The sequence below is a fragment of the Bos javanicus genome, chromosome 22 (genome assembly GCF_032452875.1).
Source record: "Bos javanicus breed banteng chromosome 22, ARS-OSU_banteng_1.0, whole genome shotgun sequence".
Lineage (NCBI taxonomy): Eukaryota > Metazoa > Chordata > Mammalia > Artiodactyla > Bovidae > Bos > Bos javanicus.
The window spans coordinates 57418232-57441001 of NC_083889.1; the positions used below are offsets into that span (position 1 = coordinate 57418232).

The 22770-nt window shown below is 41.9% G+C and overlaps 1 protein-coding gene across 9 annotated transcripts in view; it reads right to left on the bottom strand.

Moving 5' to 3' along the window:
• The window catches only part of NR2C2 (nuclear receptor subfamily 2 group C member 2), a 113623-nt gene that overhangs the window by 66383 nt on the left and 24470 nt on the right, over nucleotides 1–22770 (bottom strand). For 2 of the 9 annotated variants that reach the window (XM_061397221.1, XM_061397220.1), the window contains exon 2: nucleotides 3492–3543. The exons of 6 other annotated variants lie outside the window; for them this stretch is intronic. The gene's annotated coding sequence lies outside the window, so the exon portion shown is untranslated. One more of the 9 variants, XM_061397222.1, reaches the window with a different exon arrangement.

Sequence of the window (22770 nt, forward strand, 5' to 3'; positions counted from 1 at the left end):
AAGATTACTCCAAGGAAGTAAAAAGCTACAGACTCAACTGCTGAGGTCAACAGGTCTGATCTTCTCATCAAAAATTTTGTTCATGTCCCGTGGACTGGTGATTCTACTTCCAGGAATCCACCCTACATAAACCATCCTAAATACAGAAATAACTCTGACAGTGTGTAATCCTGTATTATTTTTCTAGGGAATATAGGAAATTCCTCTCTCAGGGGTTCAGATAAGGCAGATACTTGCAGATAAAGCAGATACTGCAGGTCTGGGTTCCCTTGGAGGAGGGCAAGGTGTCAATCAGGCTCAGACAACACCGCAGCAGCAGCAGGAGCCCCATGCCTGGCCTCGGTGGTGTGGTGTGCAGTCACAGCATCAGACCAACTCTTCTGTGAGATCTGCGTGTCGTGTCTAGCTGCAGAGCTATTTCTCCAGCCCTCTTGGTAACTCTCTCAAATAAGTTGTCCATCCATCCTCACATATATTTTAACTCAATGCTTTTTGAGAACCTTACTTCTATCTAAATTAAAAATAAACGTAACGTATGATTCGACAACTCCACTCCTGCACATATATCTGGAGAAAACTATGGTTTGAAAGGATACATGCACCCCAGTGCTCACTGCTGTGCTGTTTACAGCAGCCAAGACATGGAGACCACCTAAATGTCCATCAACAGAGGAATGGATAAAGAAGGTGTGGCACATACATCCGACGGAACAGTACTCAGCCATTAAAACAGAATGAAATAAGGCCATTTGCGGCAATATGGAGGGACCTAGAGAGTGTCACACTGAGGGAAGTCAGTCTGACAGAGGAGGAGAAATATCATATGATATTCCTTATATGTGAAATCTAAAAAGAAATGATATAAACGAACGTACTTACAAAATCAGAAAGAGACACACAGACTTAGAAAATGAACTCATGGTTGCCGGAGGGAAGGGATAGTTAAGGACTTCGGGAAGGTCATGTTTACACTGCTGTATTTAAAATGACCACCAACAACAAAAACCTTCTGTATAGCACATGGAGCTCTGCTCAGTGTCATGCGACAGCCTCACCGGGAGGCGAGTTTGGGGAAGATGAACACGTGTGTATGTATGGCTGAGTCCCTTCACTGTCCACCGGAAACTGTCACAACATGGTTAATCAGCTATCCCCCAATACAAAATGTTTTTTGTGTTTAAAAAGTTAAAAATAAAAATGTCCAGAAAATAAATAAATAATCACCGACAGCTGGTTTCTAATGTATTTGCTGTTAGATTTCTTGACTGTATGTACTGTCTGACTGTACCCATGGACTGCAGCACACCAGGCCTCCCTGTCCATCACCAACTCCCGGAGCTTGCTCAAACTCATGTCCATTCAGTCAGTGATGCCATCCAACCACCTCATCCTCTGTGGTCCCCTTCTCCTCCCGCCTTCAATCTTGCCCAGCATCAGAGTCTTTTCCAAGGAGTCAGTTCTTCGCATCAGATGACCCAAGTATTGGGAATTTCAGCTTTAGCATCATTCCTTCCAATGAACACCCAGGACTGATCTCCTTTAGGATGGACTGGTTGGATCTCCTTGCAGTCCAAGGGACCCTCAAGAGTCTTTTCCAACACCACAGTTCCAACGCATCAATTCTTTGGTGTTTCTTTATGGTCCAACTCTCACGTCCATACATGACTACTGGAAAAACTATAGCTTTGACTAGACGGACCTTTGTCGGCAAAGTAACTTCTCTGCTTTTTAATACTGTTGAGGTTTGTTATAGCTTTTCTTCCAAGGAGCAAGCGTCTTTGAATTTCACAGCTGTAGCCACTGACTGATATAGCATGGATATATTTTTTTTATCAGTGTTAATTTATATTACAGAAAAGTCAGAAATGAATGTCCCAAACTAGGAGATGGGTTAGTGAATTATGCTATGCTCCCCTGATACATAATTATGTAGCTACGAAAAATGATGGTCATACATTCCATGTAGCAATCTACAAAAAGAATGATGACCTTTAGTCTGTGAAATTAACATGAAAGTGATCAAAAGATACAAAGTTGTATGCACAGGATGATTACAACTGGACGACACTCAAAAAAGATCAAAAACTACATGTCTGTTCATTTTAAAAAGAAATCTTAACACTGAGTGCTTACTACGTTCCAGTTTTAGACAGGGGGTATTAGGGGGTGGAGAACAACAGCAAATGAGACAAAGTTCCTGCCTTTTTCTGGAAGTTACATTTCATGTGACAGGTAAACAAGTATACATTTGTCAGATGGTGTTAAGCATTACGGAGGAAAATAAAATTGAGGATAGACAATGACAGAGATAGAAGTAGAAGTGGCCATTCTATTTTTTTATAGGGAGGTTATTGATAAAGTAATAAAAAGTTAGTGACTTTTCTTTATGGTCCAACTCTCACATCCATATGTGACTACTGGAAAAACCATAGCTTTGAATAGACGGACGTCTGTCAGCAAATGTGTGTGTCAAATGTGTCAAAATGAAAGACATACAGTTTTCTTCTTTTTCAAAACTTTCAGAATGTTGTATCACTTTTATAGTAAAACGAAAAAAAGGAACAAACTGTTTGCAGGGAACTTCCTGGCAGTCCAGTGGCATTCTCACTGCCAAGAGTCCAGGTTCAGCGCCTGCTTGGGGAACTAAACCCCGTAAGGTAAGCAGTGTGGCCAAAACAACAGAAGGACAAAAAACTGTTTCCAAAACAAAGTTACCTTCTACAACCACCAAATATTGCTAGAATTTAGTACAATGAATCTTATTTTCCATCCAAAGTCTGCAATAACTGTGTTCTTCTTTTCTTCATTTTTAAAAGAAAAGCTTCTACCCATTCAAGAAAGAACAAGGAAAGCTTTTCCATCTTTTTTGGTAAGATGAAATATAAAAACATACTGTACTATAAGATAACTTATGAAAGAAATCAAAGATGACACCAACACGGAGAGATAGACCATGTTCTTGGATTGGAAGCGATCAATATTGTCAAAATGACTATACTACCCAAAGTAATCTACAGGTTCAATGCAATCCCTATCAAATCACCAGTAGCATTTTTCACATAATTAGATAAAAAAATTTTACAGTTTGTTATTAAACAGAAAAGACTCCAGGTTGCTAAAGTAATCTTGAGAAAGAAAAACAGAGATGGAGGAATCAAGCTTCCTGACTTCAGACTGTATTACAAAGCTACAGTAATCAAATATAGTATGGTACTGGCACAAAAACAGAAATACAGATCAATGGCACAGGAAACAAAGTTCAGGGATAAACCCACTCTCTGGCATCCATGGTCACCTAATCTACGACAGAGGAGGCAAAAAGAAACAATGCAGAAAATACTGTACCTTGCCAATAAGTGATGCTGAGAAAACTGGTCAGCTGCATATAGAAGATGAAATTAGAACATTCTCTAACACCTTACAAAAAAATAAACTCAAAATGGATTACAGACCTAAATGTAAGACCAGACACTGTAGAACTCAGAATCTACCTGTGCAGAAAACTCTCACACGAGTCGCGGCAGGACCTTTTGGATGCTCCTCCTAGAGGAACGAAAATAAAAACAAGATGGGACCTGATTAAACGTAAAAGTTACTGCCCAGCAAAGGAAACCACAGACAAGAAGAAAAGACAACCCACAGAAGGGGACAAAACATGTGCAAACAAAGTGACCCAACAAGGGATTATTCTTCAACATATAAAAACAACTCAAGCAGCTCAATATCAAAAACAACTCCATCAAAAAAAATGGACACAAGAAATGGACATTTCTTCAAAGAAGACACACAGATGGCCAAAAAGCTCCTGAAAAGATGTTTAATATCACTAATTATTAGAGAAATGTAAATCAAAACTACAATGAGGTGTCACCTGATACCAGTCAGAACAGCCACCATCAAAAAACCTACAAAGAACAGATGCCGGAGAGGACGTGGAGAAAAGGGAACCCTCCTACACTGTTGGCAAGAAGGCAAATCTGTGCGGCCACTATGGAGAACAAAATGGAGGTTCCTTAGAAAACTGACAATAGTTACCGTATGACTCAACAATCCCACTCCTAGGTATATATCCAGAATAACACAGAATTTCAAAAGGTACATGCACCTCAATGTTCACCTCAGCGATATTTACAACAGACAGGACATGGAAGCAACATAAATGTGCATCCACAGCAGAAAGGATAAAGAAGGTGCGGGACACACTGCTGCCGTTCAGTCACTAAGTCTTGTCTGACACTTTTGCAGCCGCATGGATTGCAGACCACCAGGTTCCGCTGTTCATGGGATTTCCCAGACAAGAATACTGGAGTGGGAAGGAATCTTCCTGACCCAGGGATCAAACCTGCATCTCCTGCACTGGCAGGCAGATTCTTTACCATTGAGCCAACAGGAAAGCCCACAATGAACTGGACTGAACTGAAGTCAGTCAAATGTATCACTCACGCTGCTGCTAAGTCGCTTCAGTCGTGTCCGGCTCTGTGCGACCCCACAGACGGCAGCCCACCAGGCTCCCCCGTTCCTGGGATTCTCCAGGCAAGGACACTGGAGTGGGTTGCCATTTCCTTCTCCAATGCCTATGCAGAATCAAATTTTTAAAAAAAAATGATACAAATGAACTTACCTACAAAACAGAAACAGACTTAGTTATTGAAAACAGACTTTCGGTTATTAAGGGGGAAAGTGGAGAGAGGGATAAACCTGGAGATTGGGACCGACACATACACATTATTTACACATAAAAGAGATACAAAATAGGTAACAGTAAGGAGCTGCTGTACAGGTCCTACTCGATACTCTGTAACGACCAATATGGGGAAAAAATCTATATGTATATATATAGCTGATTCACTTTGCTGTGAAGCAGAACTAACACAGCATTGTACGTCAACTATACTCCAATAAAAAGTTTTAAAAACTGCTGTAAAAAAATACTCCTCAATCTCCTTACCTATTAAAGAACTGCTACTGAAGTTTAACGAGGCTCTGTGTTTCTGTAACTATGATCTAAATGGAATTATCTCAGTGGGCAGCCAGGACCCTGGAAACATCTCACTCTGCCGGCTCCTGTTTGGGTGCCTTTGGGCAAGTCCTGTACTTGTTCTAAGACTCTGTCTACTTATTTGAGGTTAATATCACTTTCCTCACAGATACTGGGAGGATTAAATGAGGCAATAAATATAAATGCAATGTAGTATAATAAAAAAAAACCCCAGCATTTCTATTACAAGTTTCTTGAGGAAATCAAGTGCAGTGTTAAAACTACAATCCTCAGTAAAATGCTATTTTTCCCTATGTAAGATGTTTAGGATTTTCTGTATTTTATGTTTTGGCAGACAAAAAGGTTTCAAACCCTTCAGTCCTGCGACCAATGAACAAATATGGTCTCCAAAGTCTTTTGAAAGTTTCAGATACTAAACGTATACATCTCAAATGCAGTGAGGTTTTAAGAAAGGAGACATTTTCTGGTATAGATCATCACCGTTCTCTTCTGAGACAGCAGAGGGAATTATTTTGACAAGACGCTTCTCCACACTGCAGCTCTTCTACAAAGACAACACACGTCCTCACCTTCTGATCACCTCTTTTCCTCTTGCACCACTTATTCTAACACTAATCTTATTCCAAATCCCAAAACGCTTCATCTTCTTACTACTCTTAAGTCACAGGTTATTTAAGTACATACAACCATCTGAATTCTCTGTTCTATCTTCTGCGACAGCTGCGCCTAAGCACTTACATAATATACTGCCTTCATGATAAACCGCCTTCCTTTTATTTCTGTTGAATATAGTTACTGTACTATATTAATGTTTTTTTTAAAAGTTATTTGTATATGAATTGTTGTATTTCCTCTTAACATCATTCTGGTGTAATAAAAGGTTGACTTTAAAATACTGCAATAAATAGAGGGGGCTGAGTTGGAAAGAAATGAAAACCCCAAGAAGGAAGAGTCCCACAGTATGTCCTCAATGAATGCTTGCTGAATTAACAACTGAGCTGATCACTGACCCAGCTACTTTTTGCATATAAGAATGCATGATTAAGAAAAAAAACTTTAAAAAGGAAAAGAAACAACTTGGAAGATAAAATTCCAACCAGGTAGCTTTTTAAAAAAATTTGCTGAAGTACAGTTGATTTACAGTGTTAATTTCTGCAACACAGCAGTGATTCGGCTACACATATATGCTCTTTTTCATATTCTTTTCACCACGATTTATCATAGGATACTGGTGTATTTCCCTGTGCTATACCACAGAACCATGTTATTTATGCATCCGACATATAACACTGCACCTTCTAGTCCCAAACTCCCTACCCTTCCCTCCCCTCCCCTCCCCCGGCAACCGCAGGTCTGTTCTCCATGTCTGAGTCCGTTTCAGTTTTGTAGACAAGCTCGTGTCTGTCCTATGTTAGATTTCACATAAAGTAATGGCACCCTGTGTTTCTGACTTATGTCGCTTACTGTGGTCATCTCTAGGGCCATCCAGCTTGCTACAGGCGGTGTATTTCACTCTCTTTTATGGCTCACATTTCACAGTATACAGGCACCACATCTTTATCCATTCATCTTCAGTGGGCACGGAGCTCACTTCCATGGCCTGGCTACCGTAAACAGGGTACTATGAACAGTGAGGTGTATGTATCTTTTCACATTAAAGTTCTGTCTGCCACTTAGATAGCTTTTAATTCAGCAATTCTGCTTCCAGCCTAGAGAAATACACCCACAAGTGAGTCCAGAAGGCAACAAAGACAAAGATGTCTGCTGCAGCACTATTTATGTTTGAGAAACTGTGGAAGCAACTTAAATGTGCTTCTAAGAAGAGGGGCTAAAAAAAAATACAGCTGTAACTTATGTAATACAATATGATAGTAGAAGAATTACATATATCACTGTTAACAGTTAAAGCAATCTGTAGAAAAAGAAATCTATCTAGTGTGATTCCATTTACATTAAATTTAAAAAATCTATATATTTCTAGTTACGTATACACGAACATAAATACCTGGGGAAACGTCTGGAAAGTACCAGACCAAACTGAAAATAAACAAATTTCAAACACCCAGGGCTTCGGGTTCAAGATGGCAGAGTGGGAGGATGTGCGCTTGCCTCCTGCGAGAGCACCACAAGCCCAGCTAGCTGTTGAGCAGCCCCTGACGGGGGGCACTGGAACCCACCAAAAAAGGTGCCCCACATCCAAAGACAAAGAAGAAGCCGCAGCAAAGAAGCAGGGAGGGTGCGAGCATGTTACAAATCAAATCCCGTACCCGCCGGGTGGCCGGCCCACAGACTGGAGAGTGATGATACCAAGGAACTCCTCCCACTGTTGTAGAGGTTCTGAGCCCCACGTCAGGCTTCGCAGCCTGGGGCTCCAAAAAAGGGACTGGGAATCCCCAGGGAATCTGACTTTGAAGGCTACTGGGATTTGATTACAGGACTTACACAGGACTGGGGGAAACAAGACCCAGGGGAAAGGAGCAGTGACCCCACAGGAGACTGAACCAGACCTACCTGCTAGTGTTGGAGGGTCTCCTGTGCAGGCGCGGGTCACAGGGGCTCGCCATGGGGGAGGGAGCACTGGCAGCAGCAGGCGGGGAAGGGGCCCCTTGGTGTGAAGCCCTCTTGGAGGTTGCCACTAACCATACCATGGAGCCCACAGACCCAGGGCTGGGCTGCTTCAGGCTAAACAACTACCACCACCCTTATGGCAGAAAGCGAAGAACTAAAGGGGCTCTTAATGAAAGGGAAAGAGGAGAGCTGGAAACGGCTGGCTTAAAACTCAACATTCAAAAAACTAAGATCACGGCATCCGGTCCCATCACTTCATGGCAAACAGACGGGGAAACAATGGAAACAGAGACAGCCTTTATTTTCTTGGACTCCAAAATCACTGCAGATGGTGACTGCAGCCATGAAATTAAGACGCTTGCTCCTTGGAAGGAAATCTATGACCAACCTAGACAACATATTCAAAAGCAGAGACATTACTTTGCTGCCAAAGGTCCGTCTAGTCAAGGCTATGGTTTTTCCAGTAGTCATGTATGGATGTGAGAGTTGGGACTATAAAGAAAGCTGAGCACTGAAGAATTGATGCTTTTGAACTGTGGTGTTGGAGAAGACTCTTGAGAGACCCTTGGGTTACAAGGAGATCCAACTAGTCCATCCTAAAGGAGATCAGTCCTGAATATTCATTGGAAGGACTGATGCTGAAGCTGAAACACCAATACTATGGCCACCTGACACGAAGAACTGACTCACTGGAAAAGACCCTGATGCTGGGAAAGATTGAGAGCAGGAGAAGGGGATGACAGAGAATGAGATGGTTGGACGGCACCACCAACTGGATGGATATGAGTGTGAGCAAGCTCCGGGAGTTGGTGATGGACAGGGACGCCTGGTGTGCTGCGGAGTGTGGGATCGCAGAGAGTCGGACACAACTGAGCGACTGAACTGACTGAAGCTACCAACAGGGAGGGGGATGACTCCATCCGTCGGCTGACACAGGATTAAAGCTTCACTGGCACAGCCCTGTCACCAGAGCAGACACAGTGTTCCCCAGTTCCTCCCATCTGGAACTTTACACAAACCCCTCCATCAGAGGGCAGACAGAAGAAGCAAGAAGAACTGCAATCCTACAATGGCTAGAGCAAAAATCACATTACAGAAAGTTAATCAGGATGAAAAAGCAAAAAGTTATGTCCCTGATGAAGGGGCAAGATAAAACCCCAGAAAAACAACCAAATAAAGTGGAGATAGGCAATTTTCCAGAAAAAGAATTCAGAATAATAATAGTGAAGATGATCCAGGATCTCAGGAAAACAATAGAGAAGATGCAAGAAATATTTACCAAAAACCTACAAGAACTAACGAACAAACAGATGAATAAAATACTAGAAGAAATCAACAGCAGGATAACCAAGGCAGAAGAGTGGATATATGGCCTGGAGGACAGAGTGGTGGAGATCACTGCAGCAGAACAGAATGCAGAAGAACGAACGAAAGGGGGAAAAAAAGACAGCTGAAGAGAGCTCTGGGACAACATTAAAGGCACCAATATTCGCATTACAGGGATCCCAGAAGGAAGAGGGAGAGAAAGGCCCCGAGAAAATAGTTAAAGAGGTAATAGCTGAAAACTTCCCTAACATGGAAAAAGCAACAGTCAACCAAGTCCAGGAAGTAAGAGAGTCCCAGGCAGAATAAGCTCAAGGAGGAACACACTGAGACACACAGGAATCAAACTGACAAAAATTAAAGACAAAGATAAAATACCAAAAGCAACAAGGGAAAAACAACAAATGACATACAAGGGAACTCCCATAATGTTATCAGCTGATTTCCCAACAGAAACTCTACAAGCCAGAAGGGAATGGCAAGATATATGAAGTATATCTGTATCTATGTATAAAGGGATGAAAGAGAAGAACCTACAACTAAGAATACTCTACCCAGCAAGATTCTCACTCAGATTTGATGGAGAAATCAAAAGCTTTCCAGAGAAGCAAAAGTTAAGAGAGAATTCAGCACCACCAAACCAGCTCTACGACAAATACTAAAGGAACTTCTCTAAGCAGGAAACACAAGGGAAAGACCTACACAAAATAAACCCAAAACTATTAGGAAAATGGTAAAAGGGACATACATATCACTAATTACTTTAAATATAACTGGAGTAAATGCATGAACCAGAAGACAAAGACTGGCTGGGGAGATAAAAACACGTTCATGTCTGCACTTTCCCTTATCACACCACTCTACTTAACACCCCAAATTCTATGTATTTATTTTGTTAGGTTATTCATGGCTTGCAAGTGTAGTGACCTTTTATGTTTTATTTGGCTACTGACTGTGAAAACTGATTAACATCTTCCACTATTGTGATTTTTGCTTAATACGATAATTGTATCATGACTGGTCAACAGAAAATAAAAGAATTCTTTATCACTAAAACTATCATTTTTTCTGGAACTCTCTTGCTTTTTTGATGATCCAGTGGATGTTGGCAATTTCATCTCTGGTTCCTCTGCCTTTTCTAAAACTAGCTTGAACACAGTTCATGTATTGCTGAAGCCTGGCTTGGAGAATTTTGAGCATTACTTTGCTAGTGTGTGAGATGGGTGCAATTGTGCAGCAGTTTGATCATTCTTTGGCATTGCCTTTCTTTGGGACTGGAATGAAAACTGACCTTCTCCAGTCCTGTGGCCACTGCTGAGTTTTCCAAATTTGCTGGCATATTGAGTGCAACACTTTCACAGCATCATCTTTCAGGATTTGAAATAGCTCCACTGGAATTCCATTACCTCCACTAGCTTTGTTCGTAGTGATGCTTTCTAAGGCCCACTTGACTTCACATTCCAGGATGTCTGGCTCTAGGTCAGTGATCACACCATCGTGATTATCTGGGTCTTGAAAATCTTTTTGTACAGTTCTTCTGTGTATTCTTGCCACCTCTTCTTAATATCTTCTGCTTCTGTTAGGTCCATACCATTTCTGTCCTTTATTGAGCCCATCTTTGCATAAAATGTTCCCTTGGTATCTCTAATTTTCTTGAAGAGATCTCTAGTCTTTCCCATTCTCATGCGAAGAGTTGACTCATTGGAAAAGACTCTGATGCTGGGAGGGATTGGGGGCAGGAGGAGAAGGGGACAACAGAGGATGAGATGGCTGGATGGCATCACCGACTCGATGGGCATGAGTTTGAATGAACTCTGGGAGTTGGTGATGGACAGGGAGGCCTGGTGTGGTGCAATTCATGGGGTTGCAAAGAGTCGGACAAGACTGAGCGACTGAACTGAAAACTATCATTTAACAGAAAACCTGTAACCACTTTTTAAAATCCAAATGTATATCAGAATTATCTTGGAATTTTTTGAAAAAAACAAACAAACAAACAAACAAACACAAATGGCCCAGATATTGCTTTTGTTTTCACCAAAGCTCAGGAAAAAAACAAAACAACAACCCAAAATTGGTTATCATACAGACCAGATTTTATTATATTGTGATTAAGTTAAAATAACAACAACAACAAAAAGAAAATTATAAATGTGAAGCCTAGCAGCTATAAAATTTCTAGAGAAAATGCAGGAGAAAATCTTTATGACCCTGGGTTAGGTAAAGATTTTTAGATACAACATCAAAAGCATGACTTACAATATTAAAAAGAGATAAATTAGACTTCATCAAAATAAAAAAAAGATTCTGCTCTTCAAGAGACACTGCTAAAAGAATGAAAAGTCACAGATTGGGAGAAAATATTTGGAAACCACTTATCTAATAGAGAACATATATGTAGAATATATAAAGAACTGTCAAACTCAAGAGTAAGAAAGCGAACAACTCAACAGCAAAGAAAAAAGTCAAAAGATTTGAACGGGTACTTCATCAAAGATGTAATATGAATGACATAAGCACATGTAAAGTTGTAAAAACAACTCTCCGGTAAAATCAATCAAGAAAAAAGGGGAGATGACACAAATAATATAATCTTAGGAATGAAAATAAGCTATAACTAGAGATGCTTCAAACATTAAAAATATAAAACACAGTTATTCTGAGTAGCTATATGCCAATAAATGTGAAAACTTGAAGTCAAATTCTTAGGAAAACATAACTTACTAAAACTGAAAGTCAATTACCAAAAAAAAAAAATCTGAATAGCCTTTTAACTATTAAAGAAATTAAATCAGTAGTTTAAAACCTTTCTAAGCCCTGGCAGTTTTACTGATGAGTTCTATAAGCATTCAAGGACCAAATAATTTAAATTTTACATCAATTATTACAGAAAGTAGAAATGGAGGGGCTCTCCTTCCAACTCATTTTATGAAGCTAGCATAACCCTGATTACAAAACTTAAGAACATTTAAAGTCAGTCTTCTCATGAACACAGATGGAAAATTCCTACACAAATAATTAGCAAACTGAACTTAAAATGTATGTGTGAATCATGATTAGATTGGGATTAACCCCATAATCTGTAGCATGCAGCATGGCGTGCTATAGTCCAGTCTCAAGAAATGGACACAACTTAGCAACTGAATAACAAAAACCCCAGAATCAAGATGAGCTTAACTGATTAAAAGAGAGATATCACATTTTAGTATATTTTTTAAAAAGTGATTAAAAACCCAACATCTGCTGAATCTGAGTTTTTTCTAACCAGGCATGGAAGAGAAGGCCTTGCTGAAAGCATCCCTGTAAGACAAGGGACAAGACAGCACTGCTGCTCCCAGCGCTTCTGTTACACTCTGTGCTAGAGATTCTGGCCAGGACAGAAAGGCAAGACAAAAACATAAGGACTGAAAAAAAAATTAAAATGAACATATAGTGAAACCATTAGAATTAACAGAGATAGAACTCTCCCAGAGTTATGAAAATAAAAACAGAAAATTTTAAAATGAGATCTTATTAAACCTAAAAGCCTTTGCATAGCAAAATCATAAACAAAAACAACCCACAGAACAGGAAAAAACATCTGCAAACCATGTGACCCATAAGACATTAATCTCCAAAATTTACAAACAGCTATGAGGCTCAATATAAAAAAAAAACAAACACAATGAAAAAGCTGCCAGAAGACCTAAACAGACATTTCTCCAAAGACATACCAATGGCTAAGGTGCACGTGAAAAGATGTTCAGTACCATTAATTATTAGAGAAATGGAAATGAAAACTATAACGAGGTACCACCGCACACAGGTCAGAAGGCAGAGGGTGTGGAGAAAAGGGAACCCTCCCGCACTGCTGGTAGGACTGTAAATAGATACAGCCACTATGGAGAACAGTATGGAGACTGCTTAAAAAACTGGGAATAAACCCAGCCTGTGACCCCACAGTCCCACTACTGGGCATGCACCATGATAAAACCACAGCGGGAAAGACACGCGCAGCCCTATGCTCGAAGCAGTGCCACTCACTACAGCAGGACACGGGGGCAACCTGGGTGTCCATCGGCAGGTGGGCAGATCAAGAGCACGCGCCACATGTACAGGGTGGAGTATTACTAAGCCAGCAAAAGGCGCTGGAGTCAGTTCTAGGGAGGTGGGTGAACCTGGAGCCTGTTTATACAGAGTGAAGTAAGTCACAGAGAAAAGCAAGTGTCATATATGAATGCATACACAGGAATCTGGCAAGATGGTGCTGATAAACAGACTGCTGGACGTGTGGGGGACGGCGCGGGGAAGGAGAGGATGGGACGAAAGGAGAGTGGCATGGAAACATACACACTGCCGTGTGTAACACAGCCAGCCAGGGATTTGCTGTATGACGCAGGGAGCTCAAATCAGTGCTCTGCGACAACCTGGAGGGGTAAGATGCGGTCGGGGTGGGAGGCGGGAGCAAGGTCCAAGAGGGAGGGGACACATGTACACCGATGACTGAGTCATGTTGATATATGGCAAAAGCCAACACAGTATTGTAAAGCAATTATCCTTCAATTAAAAATAAATATTTTTAATTTAAAAAATTTCAAAAAGAACTACAATGAGGTATCACCTCACATCAGTCAAAATGGCCATGATTAAAAGTCTATAAACAGTAAATGTTGGAGCAAGTGTGGAGAAAAGGGAACCCTCCTGCACTGTTGGTGGGAATATAAATTAATATAACCATTGGGGAGAACTGTATGGAAGTTCCTAAAAAAAAAATAGAGCTAACATATGATTCAGCAACTCCACTCCTGCACATATATCTGCAGAAAACTATGGTTTGAAAGGATCCATGCACCCCAATGCTCAGTGCAGTGCTGTTTACAATAGTCAAGACATGGAGACCACCTAAATGTCCATCAACAGAGGAATGGATAAAGAAGGTGTGGCACATACATCCAATGGAGCATTACTCACCCATTAAATAGAATGAAATAATGCCATTTGGAAGAAAAGCTACGACCAACCTGCTGCTGCTGCTGCTAAGTCGCTTCAGTCGTGTCCGACTCTGTGCGACCCCAGAGACGGCAGCCCACCAGGCTCCCCCGTCCCTGGGATTCTCCAGGCAAGAACACTGGAGTGGGTTGCCATTTCCTCCTCCAATGCATGAAAGTGAAAAGTGAAAGTGAAGTCGCTCAGTCGTCTCCTACTCTTAGCGACCCCTTGGACTGCAGCCCACCAGGCTCCTCCGTCCATGGGACTTTCCAGGCAAGAGTACTGGAGTGGGGTGCGATTGCCTTCTCCGATGACCAACCTAGACAGCAATAAATAGACAGCAGAGACATTACTTCGCCAACAGAAGTCCATCTAGTCAAAGGTATGGTTTTTCCAGTAGTCATGTATGGACATGAGAGTTGGACTATAAAGAAAGCTGAGTGCCAAAGAATTGATGCTTTTGAACTGTGGTGTTGGAGAAAACTCTTGAGAGTCCCTTAGACTACAAGCAGATCCAACCAGTCCATCCTAAAGGAGATCAGTTCTGAATATTCATTGGAAGGACTGATGCTGAAGCTGAAACTTCAATACTCTGGCTCTCTGATGCAAAGAACTGACTCTTTGGAAAAGAACCTGATGCTGGGAAAGATTGAGCCCCGGAGGAGGAGACGACAGAGGCTGAGATGGCTGGATGGCATCACCGCCTTGATGGACACAATTTTGAGCTCCGGGAGTTGGTGATGGACAGGGAAGCCTGGCATGCTGCAGTCCATGGGGTCACAAAGAGTGAGACACGACTGAGCGGCTGAACTGAACTGATGCCATTTGCAGCAAGGTGGATGGACCTAGAGATTCCCACACTAAGTGAGGTCAGAGAAGATGGCCATAATATAACGGCCAAAGTTTAAGAAAAAGGGTCCAAATGAGCTAGTTTACAGAACAGAAACAGACTCACGGCCTCAGACAGCAAACTTATGGTTTACCCAGGGAAAAGGTGGGGCGGGGAATACATTGGGAGCCTGGGACGGACAGGTACATACCACTATATTTAAAATAGATAGTCAACAAGTATCTACTATATAGAACAGGGAACTTGGCTCAATATTCTGTAATAACCTAAATGGGAAAAGAATTTGAAAAAGAAGAGATACATGTATAGGCATAACTGAATCACTCTGCTGTACATCTAAAACTAACACATTATTAACTACACTCCAATATAAAATAAATTTTGAAAAATGCAATCCCTATAAAAAATAAGAGATTGCTGGATTTAAACCATATCTATAGACAAGATCTCTATATACCAGCAGAGTTGGAAAACAAAACTTTAGTATGCTCTTTTCAAATAGCATCAAAGAACGTTAAGTACTGGGAAACAAATCACATGAAAATTATGCTGCATCTCAGCAGAACAAATTAAAAACCTAAATAAATGGAAAAATTTGCTACATGTATGGATTATAAGACTCTGTACCATCAAAATATAATTCTTCAACTTCCCTGGTGGCTCATAAAGAATTCACCTGTCAATGCAGGAGATGTGGGTTCAATCCACAGTCCAAGAAAACCCCACGTGCTAAGCCTGCGTGCCACGACTGCTGAGCCTGTGCTCTAGAGCCAGGAGCTGCGACTACTAAGGCCCGTGCTTCGCAACGAGAGAGGCCACACCTGCCACAGCCGGAGAAAAAGCCTGCACAGCAATAAAGACCCGGCATAGCCAAAACAAAGAAAATCACTTTTTAAAAAGATATAAATTCTCTCTAAATTCATTCATGAAGCAAATGCAATTCCAATTTTAAACAGCCAACAGGCTTTTTGTTTCTTATATGTATAACCTAACAAATTAACTTTAAAATATATGTTGAAGGTGAAAAGGACCACAGATATTCACAACCATCTGAAAGGCCAGGAACAAAGTGAAGGAAATCTGATCCTTATTATAAAACTTCATATGACACTTAAATGCCAATTCCAGGAGGCCCAAAGGCCTAAACTCTAAAAGGCAAAACTAAATCTTCAATAGACAAGTTAACCACTGAACCGTGGGGTAAGGATGAATTTCATAAACAAGATACAAGGAGTGAAAACTACAAAGGAAAAGACTGATGAATATACAATATCATGAAGAGAATAGAAAGGTAAGCCATGAACTGAGAGTATGCTCACAAAACATATAAGCAAAAAAGATTGACATCATCAATCTATAAAGAATTCCTACTAGTGAGAAAAGACAGGTGAAAACACAAATACATTTACGAACACAATTTCAAAAAATGAGGCATCCATAAAAACATAAAATCGTGTTCAATGTCATTAATAAATGCGGCAACATAAAGCCACACTGGGCAAGAATTTCGTACCTACCTGACCAGTGAGATCCTACCACACAGCAGCAAGAATATGGAGCGTCAGCTGCTCTCATCCAACCAGCGCTGACGGGGCTGCACCGTGTGGTACAGCCTGGAGCTGACCAGGAGCCTCCGCACAACCAAGCAAGCCTACAGTATCACCGCGAGCCTAGAGAAGCTCGTGCCCACGTGCACTAGAGGCACACGCATCACCAATGTCACCCCCATCCTGTCACTCCCAAAAGGGAGCGGTAACAATCCTGGTGGCTCAGACAGTAAAGGGTCTGCCTACACCCCAGGTTTGATCGCCGGGTCAGGAAGATCCCCTGGAGAAGGAAATGGCACCCCACTCCAGTATTCCTGCCTGGAAAATCCCACAGACGGAGGAGCGTGGTAGGCTACAGTCCGTGGGGTCGCGAAGAGTTAGACACGACCGAGCGACTTCACTTTTCACTTTAAACAACCCAAGTGACTACCAGCAGCAGAATAAATACGTAAATGCATAGCTTCACCGAGAGGAAATGAAGGAACCGGAGCCCTGCTCCTCCGTTCCTGGCGTTCCCACTCTCTCCACAGCGCCTTCCCCACCCAAAACCAATCCGCGTGTGTATCTGAGAGCCATGGGCTTGAACCCCAACAGATAACTTATTCGATTTCATGGGGAAAATGAGTCACATTAATCTACTTACAGAAAACTGCAGTGTATACCTCTGAAATGTGACATGCCAGACACATGTCAAGTAGTACTGGCAGGTTCTGGGTACTTCTATCTGTGACTGGTTACAAATGACACACTAACCTGCTCGGGTGAATACTTGCTGGGAAGACACTCACAGAGCCCAGTCTCTCAGGATGCATGACCACGCTATTTGCAAAGTGGAGAGCCATGAGGCAGCTTCTCTCTCCATCTTTCTGAGGCTACCTGCCCACTTTCCTTGGCATTTTTCTGAGAGTCTGATCACTCTCTAGCTTCTCTTGGAGGACTAGCTTTCTCTGCTTCTACATTCCCCAACAACCTGGCCTTGCATGTAGCATCAACTCAAGACCTGACGCTGTATGATCTTCTAACTCCAGAGTCTAATGTAACCTTTTACTGATCATGTACCAGTAAACATGTATTTAACTCTCTACTGGGTCTTAACTATGAAAATTGAGAGCACCATTTCACAGACATTAAGATTAAGTAAAATGATAACACACACAGAGTTTAACAATACCTGGCACACAGTAAGGATTCAACAGTACCACTGTTAGCAAAGTATGTTCTGTTGCAAAGTTATTTCCGTAATGTGATTTTGATTCTACAAAACTGGAAACAGAGAAATGGTGGGGATACAAGAGTTGAAATCACAATGACTCAAAAGTGACCGCTTCCAACTCCTTAATGCACTCTATTCTGTAGCACAGTGTAAACACCACAGAATGCAAAGCACACTGGCATCGAAACCACCAGAAATTCAGCCTTGTGCACGAGACCTAGTCACACCAAGTTCTTTGGTAGTTTCATTCTGGCCATATGCTCTGTGTCTTGGAAAAGCCCGTCGCATGGTTCTCCCTATGCATTCGTGCAGTAATTCACCATCTCTAACCCCCGCCCCCCTTATGCAGGTCAGGAAGCAACAGTTAGAACTGGACATGGAACAGATTGGTTCCAAATAGGAAAAGGAGTACATCAAGGCTGTATATTGTCACCCTACTTATTTAACTTATATGCAGAGTGCATCATGAGAAACGCTGGGCTGGAAGAAGCACAAGCTGGAATCAAGATTGCTGGGAGAAATATCAATAACCTCAGATATGCAAATGACACCACCCTTATGGCAGAAAGTGAAGAGGAACTAAAAAGCCCCTTGATGAAAGTGAAAGAGGAGAGTGAAAAACTTGGCTTAAAGTTCAACATTCAGAAAACAAAGATCATGGCATCTGGTCCCATCACTTCACGGCAAATAGATGGGGAAACAGTGGAAACAGTGTCAGACTTTATTTTTGAGGCTCCAAAATCACTGCAGATGGTGATTGCAGCCATGAAATTAAAAGACGCTTACTCCTTGGAAGGAAAGTTATGACCAACCTAGATAGCATATTCAAAAGCAGAGACATTACTTTGCCAACAAAGGTCTGTCTAGTCAAGGCTATGGTTTTTCCAGTGGTCACGTATGGATGTGAGAGTTGGACTGTGAAGAAAGCTGAGCACCGAAGAATTGATGCTTTTGAACTGTGGTGTTGGAGAAGACTCTTGAGAGTCCCTTGGACTGCAAGGAGATCCAACCAGTCCATCCTAAAGATCAATCCTGGGTGTTCATTGGAAGGACTGATGCTGAAGCTGAAACACCAATACTTCGGCCACCTCATGCGAAGAGTTGACTCATTGGAAAAGATCCTGATGCTGGGAGGGACTGGGGGCAGGACGACAAGGGGACGACAGAGGATGAGATGGCTGGATGGCATTATCGACTCGATGGACATGAGTTTGGGTAAACTCTGGGAGTTGGTGATGGACAGGGAGGCCTGGCGTGCTGCGGTTCATGGGGTTGCAAAGAGTTGGACTCCACTGAGCGACTGAACTGAACTGAACCCTCCCTTGTATCTTCTACCATAAAGTTACTTTCACCTTGTTTTTAAGACAAAATCCTATGCTTACTCTAATGTTTGATTATTAGGAATTTAATGGCTTAATTATTGGAGAAGGCAATGGCACCCCACTCCAGTACTCTTGCCTGGAAAATCCCATGGATGTAGGAGCCTGGAAGGCTGCAGTCCATGGGGTTGCTAAGAATCAACACGACCGAGGGATTTCACTTTCACTTTTCACTTTCATGCGTTGGAGAAGGAAATGGCAACCCACTCCAGTGTTCTTGCCTGGAGAATCCCAGGGATGGGGGAGCCTGGTGGGCTGCCGTCTATGGGGTCATACAGAGTTGGACACGACTGAAGTGACTTAGCAATGGCTTAATTATATTAGCATTTTTACTAGGATTATTATTTTTTTTAGTGCTCTGGGCCATTGTGAATGCTTTTTTTCCTATAAGTTCTGTTACTTTTACTGTGGAGAACACAAGGTTTTTCAGAGATGCATATTTCATGTAAAAACAAAAATGCTTGCTAATTCTTTTTTTTTTTTTTTTCTAATTCTTAAGAGTAGGAAATTTATCAGCTTAATCAGTCCACCAGGGATACAGGTTGGCTGAATCAAGACCAGGGTAATGTGTTATGGACGTGGCCACACAGGTACGTGAAGAGCAGGGACTGTGGGCAGCAACGGTTTCAAAGTGGGAGCACTTCAAAGCGCCCACCCTCAAGGAGGAGACTGGTCTGTCAGATCAGGGTCTGAGTGCCGGTTTGCATCATCAGCATGCTCCCGCTACAACCTTCAAAGACAGGCCAACCTCCTGCTCAGACTCTCCAATGACTCCCCATTACAGAGAGAAGAAAATCCAAGTTCTCCAGCACGGCCCACGGAACTCATCTCATCTCCCACCACTTCTGTCCCCACCACGCGGTCCTGCCGCACAGGCCTCTGCATGGCTCCTCCACTGTGCTAAGCACGCTCCCTCTCCCGCACCTGGGCCGCTTGGCCCACGCCCCGGCACTCACAGATGAATCGCTCTCTCACGCCACTCAGGTCTCCATTTAAGTGTCGCCTTCTAAGAGAAGGCTTCCCTAAGGTGCTTAGACAGGACTACTCTTTACCACTTCCTGTCTCTTCACTTCTCTTTAGGGCACTTACCGCTCTCTTGACAATTTTTGTTTGTTTAGATGTTGGTTATTTCCCAACAGAATAGAGTTTTCATGCAAGGAAAGTATCTTAAAAACCAGAATGAGGCCTAGCACACAGTAGGCACTCATTAAATACTTGTTATATGGATGAATGGATATTTACGAAGTATCTTCAATCTATCAGTGAACAACTGTAATTTGATTTACTAGTAATACTGTACCTGACTTCCAGTTAAATACAGCAAGTACAGGCATTTATTATCTCTATTTCTTCAACAAATCACATTTAAGTGTGAGTAAAGGATTAAAAAAAAAGTACAAATCCACAAGGGAAAAATAGTAGTCAAGGAGATGACAGCGGATCCCAAATCCTAACAAACTCTAGGAAGATGGAAAGCAGATGGTGGAGAGGAAACTGACTCAACATAAAGAACAAAGCCAAGCTCCGAATGACTGTGGAGGGGACACTACTGAGAAATACGCTCGCTGCCACCCCGGAGCCTGGAAGGGCTCAGTGCTAGATCCCGCAGTCCTGCGGAGGCCGGGCTGAGAAACACGCGAAAGCCAGGGGCTGGCTGAGCACCTGTCATGAGGCCATGTGACTCACCCAGGACCACCACCACGTTATGCCCCTGTGGGGAAAGGGTGGCCACCAAGCCCCAGACCAGACACAGAACAGCTTCACAGTGAGGAGGGAGCCCCCATTCTTCAGAGTGCAATGAGGGACATGAAGTATTGAACCCCAACCCTCACCTTGTACCACAGCTTTGAAAATACTGCAGACAAGGCATGAAGTACCCCCACCACTACACTGAAGAATTCTTGCTTAGAAACCCTGAACGGTCCCAGAAAAGAAACCTGTGAATACTGCCATCTGGGGCACTCTCCAAACAAAGTATGTAGGTGCCCATCTAATCACCCCAAAGCAAGATCAAACTGGACGCTGACAAGACTTACTCCTGTACAAAACATGTTCGTTTTTGCTTTCAGTTTTAAGTGCTTCATTTTAAAAATGTGAGCCAACAATAAGGATCATTAGCCATTTGAGAAAAATACTCCTTATGGAATAAAGGAACTAAAAGAGGCAAAAAGGAATTTGGATAAAACAGCATCTATGGAAGTAGCAAAAGAAAACTAAAGAGCAAGAAACTGGACTTATCACCCTCACTAAAAAAGGACAAACTACCACATCCATGAGACAAGTAAAATTTGCCGTGCAGCTCCATCCTGTTCAGCTAAACCTGCTCCTGCGAAAGTGGAAACAAAAGACAAAACAGGAAAAGGTAACTCTTCAGACAAAAAAAAAAAAAGAAAAAAGAACAGGGGAGCAAAGGAAAACAGGCCACAGTGGCTCATCAGAAGCAAGAAACTAAAGGTTTACCTGCAGAAAATGGAGAACTGAGAGAGGAGAGTCCAGCCTCTGATGAAGCGGGAGAGAAGGAGGCCACCGCTGCGGGGCGTTACACACCAAGTCTTAGAGGTCCCTGTCTCACTTCGTGAGAAATGCGGAGGAATAGTTACCAGCTATTTTGTAAACACAGGGTTAAAAAAAAAAAAGCAGTTCTAGAAACATTTTTAAGGCGGGAATCCCACGATATACAATCCTTCAAGGGTCAATTTTTTTTTTTTTTTTGAGTGGTGAATCATCTGCTGTTGCTTATTTTTCGATACAACCTGAAATAGCAGAATATTGAGTGCCGGACACATTGACTGTCTTGGGTGCCAGCTCAACGTGCCACGGAGGGGGGTCCTTTTCATTTCCTATTATATACAGCATACTAAATGACAACTTGGGAGCCCCAGGTGTGCACTTAATATGCCTTTAACATTTAAAATTATTTCTGTTCTCATTTTGTTTTCAGTAAAATCGTTTCCTCAAGAAAACAACTTCTTGATCTTGGCTCTGCCTGTCAGAACTGCCTGCTCTCTGTAACTCCTCTGGTCGTGGCAGTCCATTCTCCTAGTAACTGCTAATATGCTGTGAAAGACTGAAAATCTGAATAAGTACATGATGCTAAATTGTGAATCAGTGGGACTTACAATTTAACAGTTTATCAACATTTGAAGATATTGGCATTTGACATCCTCTAAATATAACTCCCAACTACATGGTTTTTCAGATGCTTGGTACACATGTTACAAATTGTGAACAAACTGAAATATTTGTGTACTGATCCTCAAAAACAACCAACAAAATTTCAATCAAGAAAGGAAAATAAAAGAAAAAGGTTGCTATAAAAGAAAACCAGAAAAAAAATTCTTAAAATGAAAAATAAGACAGCAAAGAAGAAAACAAAATTGTAGCAGCAATAGGAGCTGGGCACTGACTGCTGCAATGTAGTGTTACTGTATGTCATGCTCTAGACACACCAACTCTGAACGATAACCCTCCACAGTAAGTACCATCATTAACCCCATTTGATAGTTGGAACAGCAAAGTTAACTAGTATGTTCAAGCAACTGGTGAGAGCTGAAGACAGATCTAAGTCAGGAAATCTCTCCAAAAGTAGAAGCATTAGGAAGCTGGAAATAGGAGATAAAAGATGAGGAAATGAGCGGATTAGTTCGAGAGCTCCAGTATCTACTTAATGAGGAGTTCTGGAAAGAGATTGGAAAAGTACTGAGGAAAGAAATGATCAGAGAACTAGTGTCAAACAATTTCAACAGGGGGGTCATGAGTTTCTAGACTGAAAGGACCCTCTGAGTGCCCAGAACAATGTATGAAAAAATAACTACACTAAGAGACATTACCGTGAAATTTCAGAACAACAGGGACGAAGAAAGGATCTTAACAATGGAGGCAGGGAACAGAAAAGGCAAGAAGGAAAGAGGGAGAGAGACTCG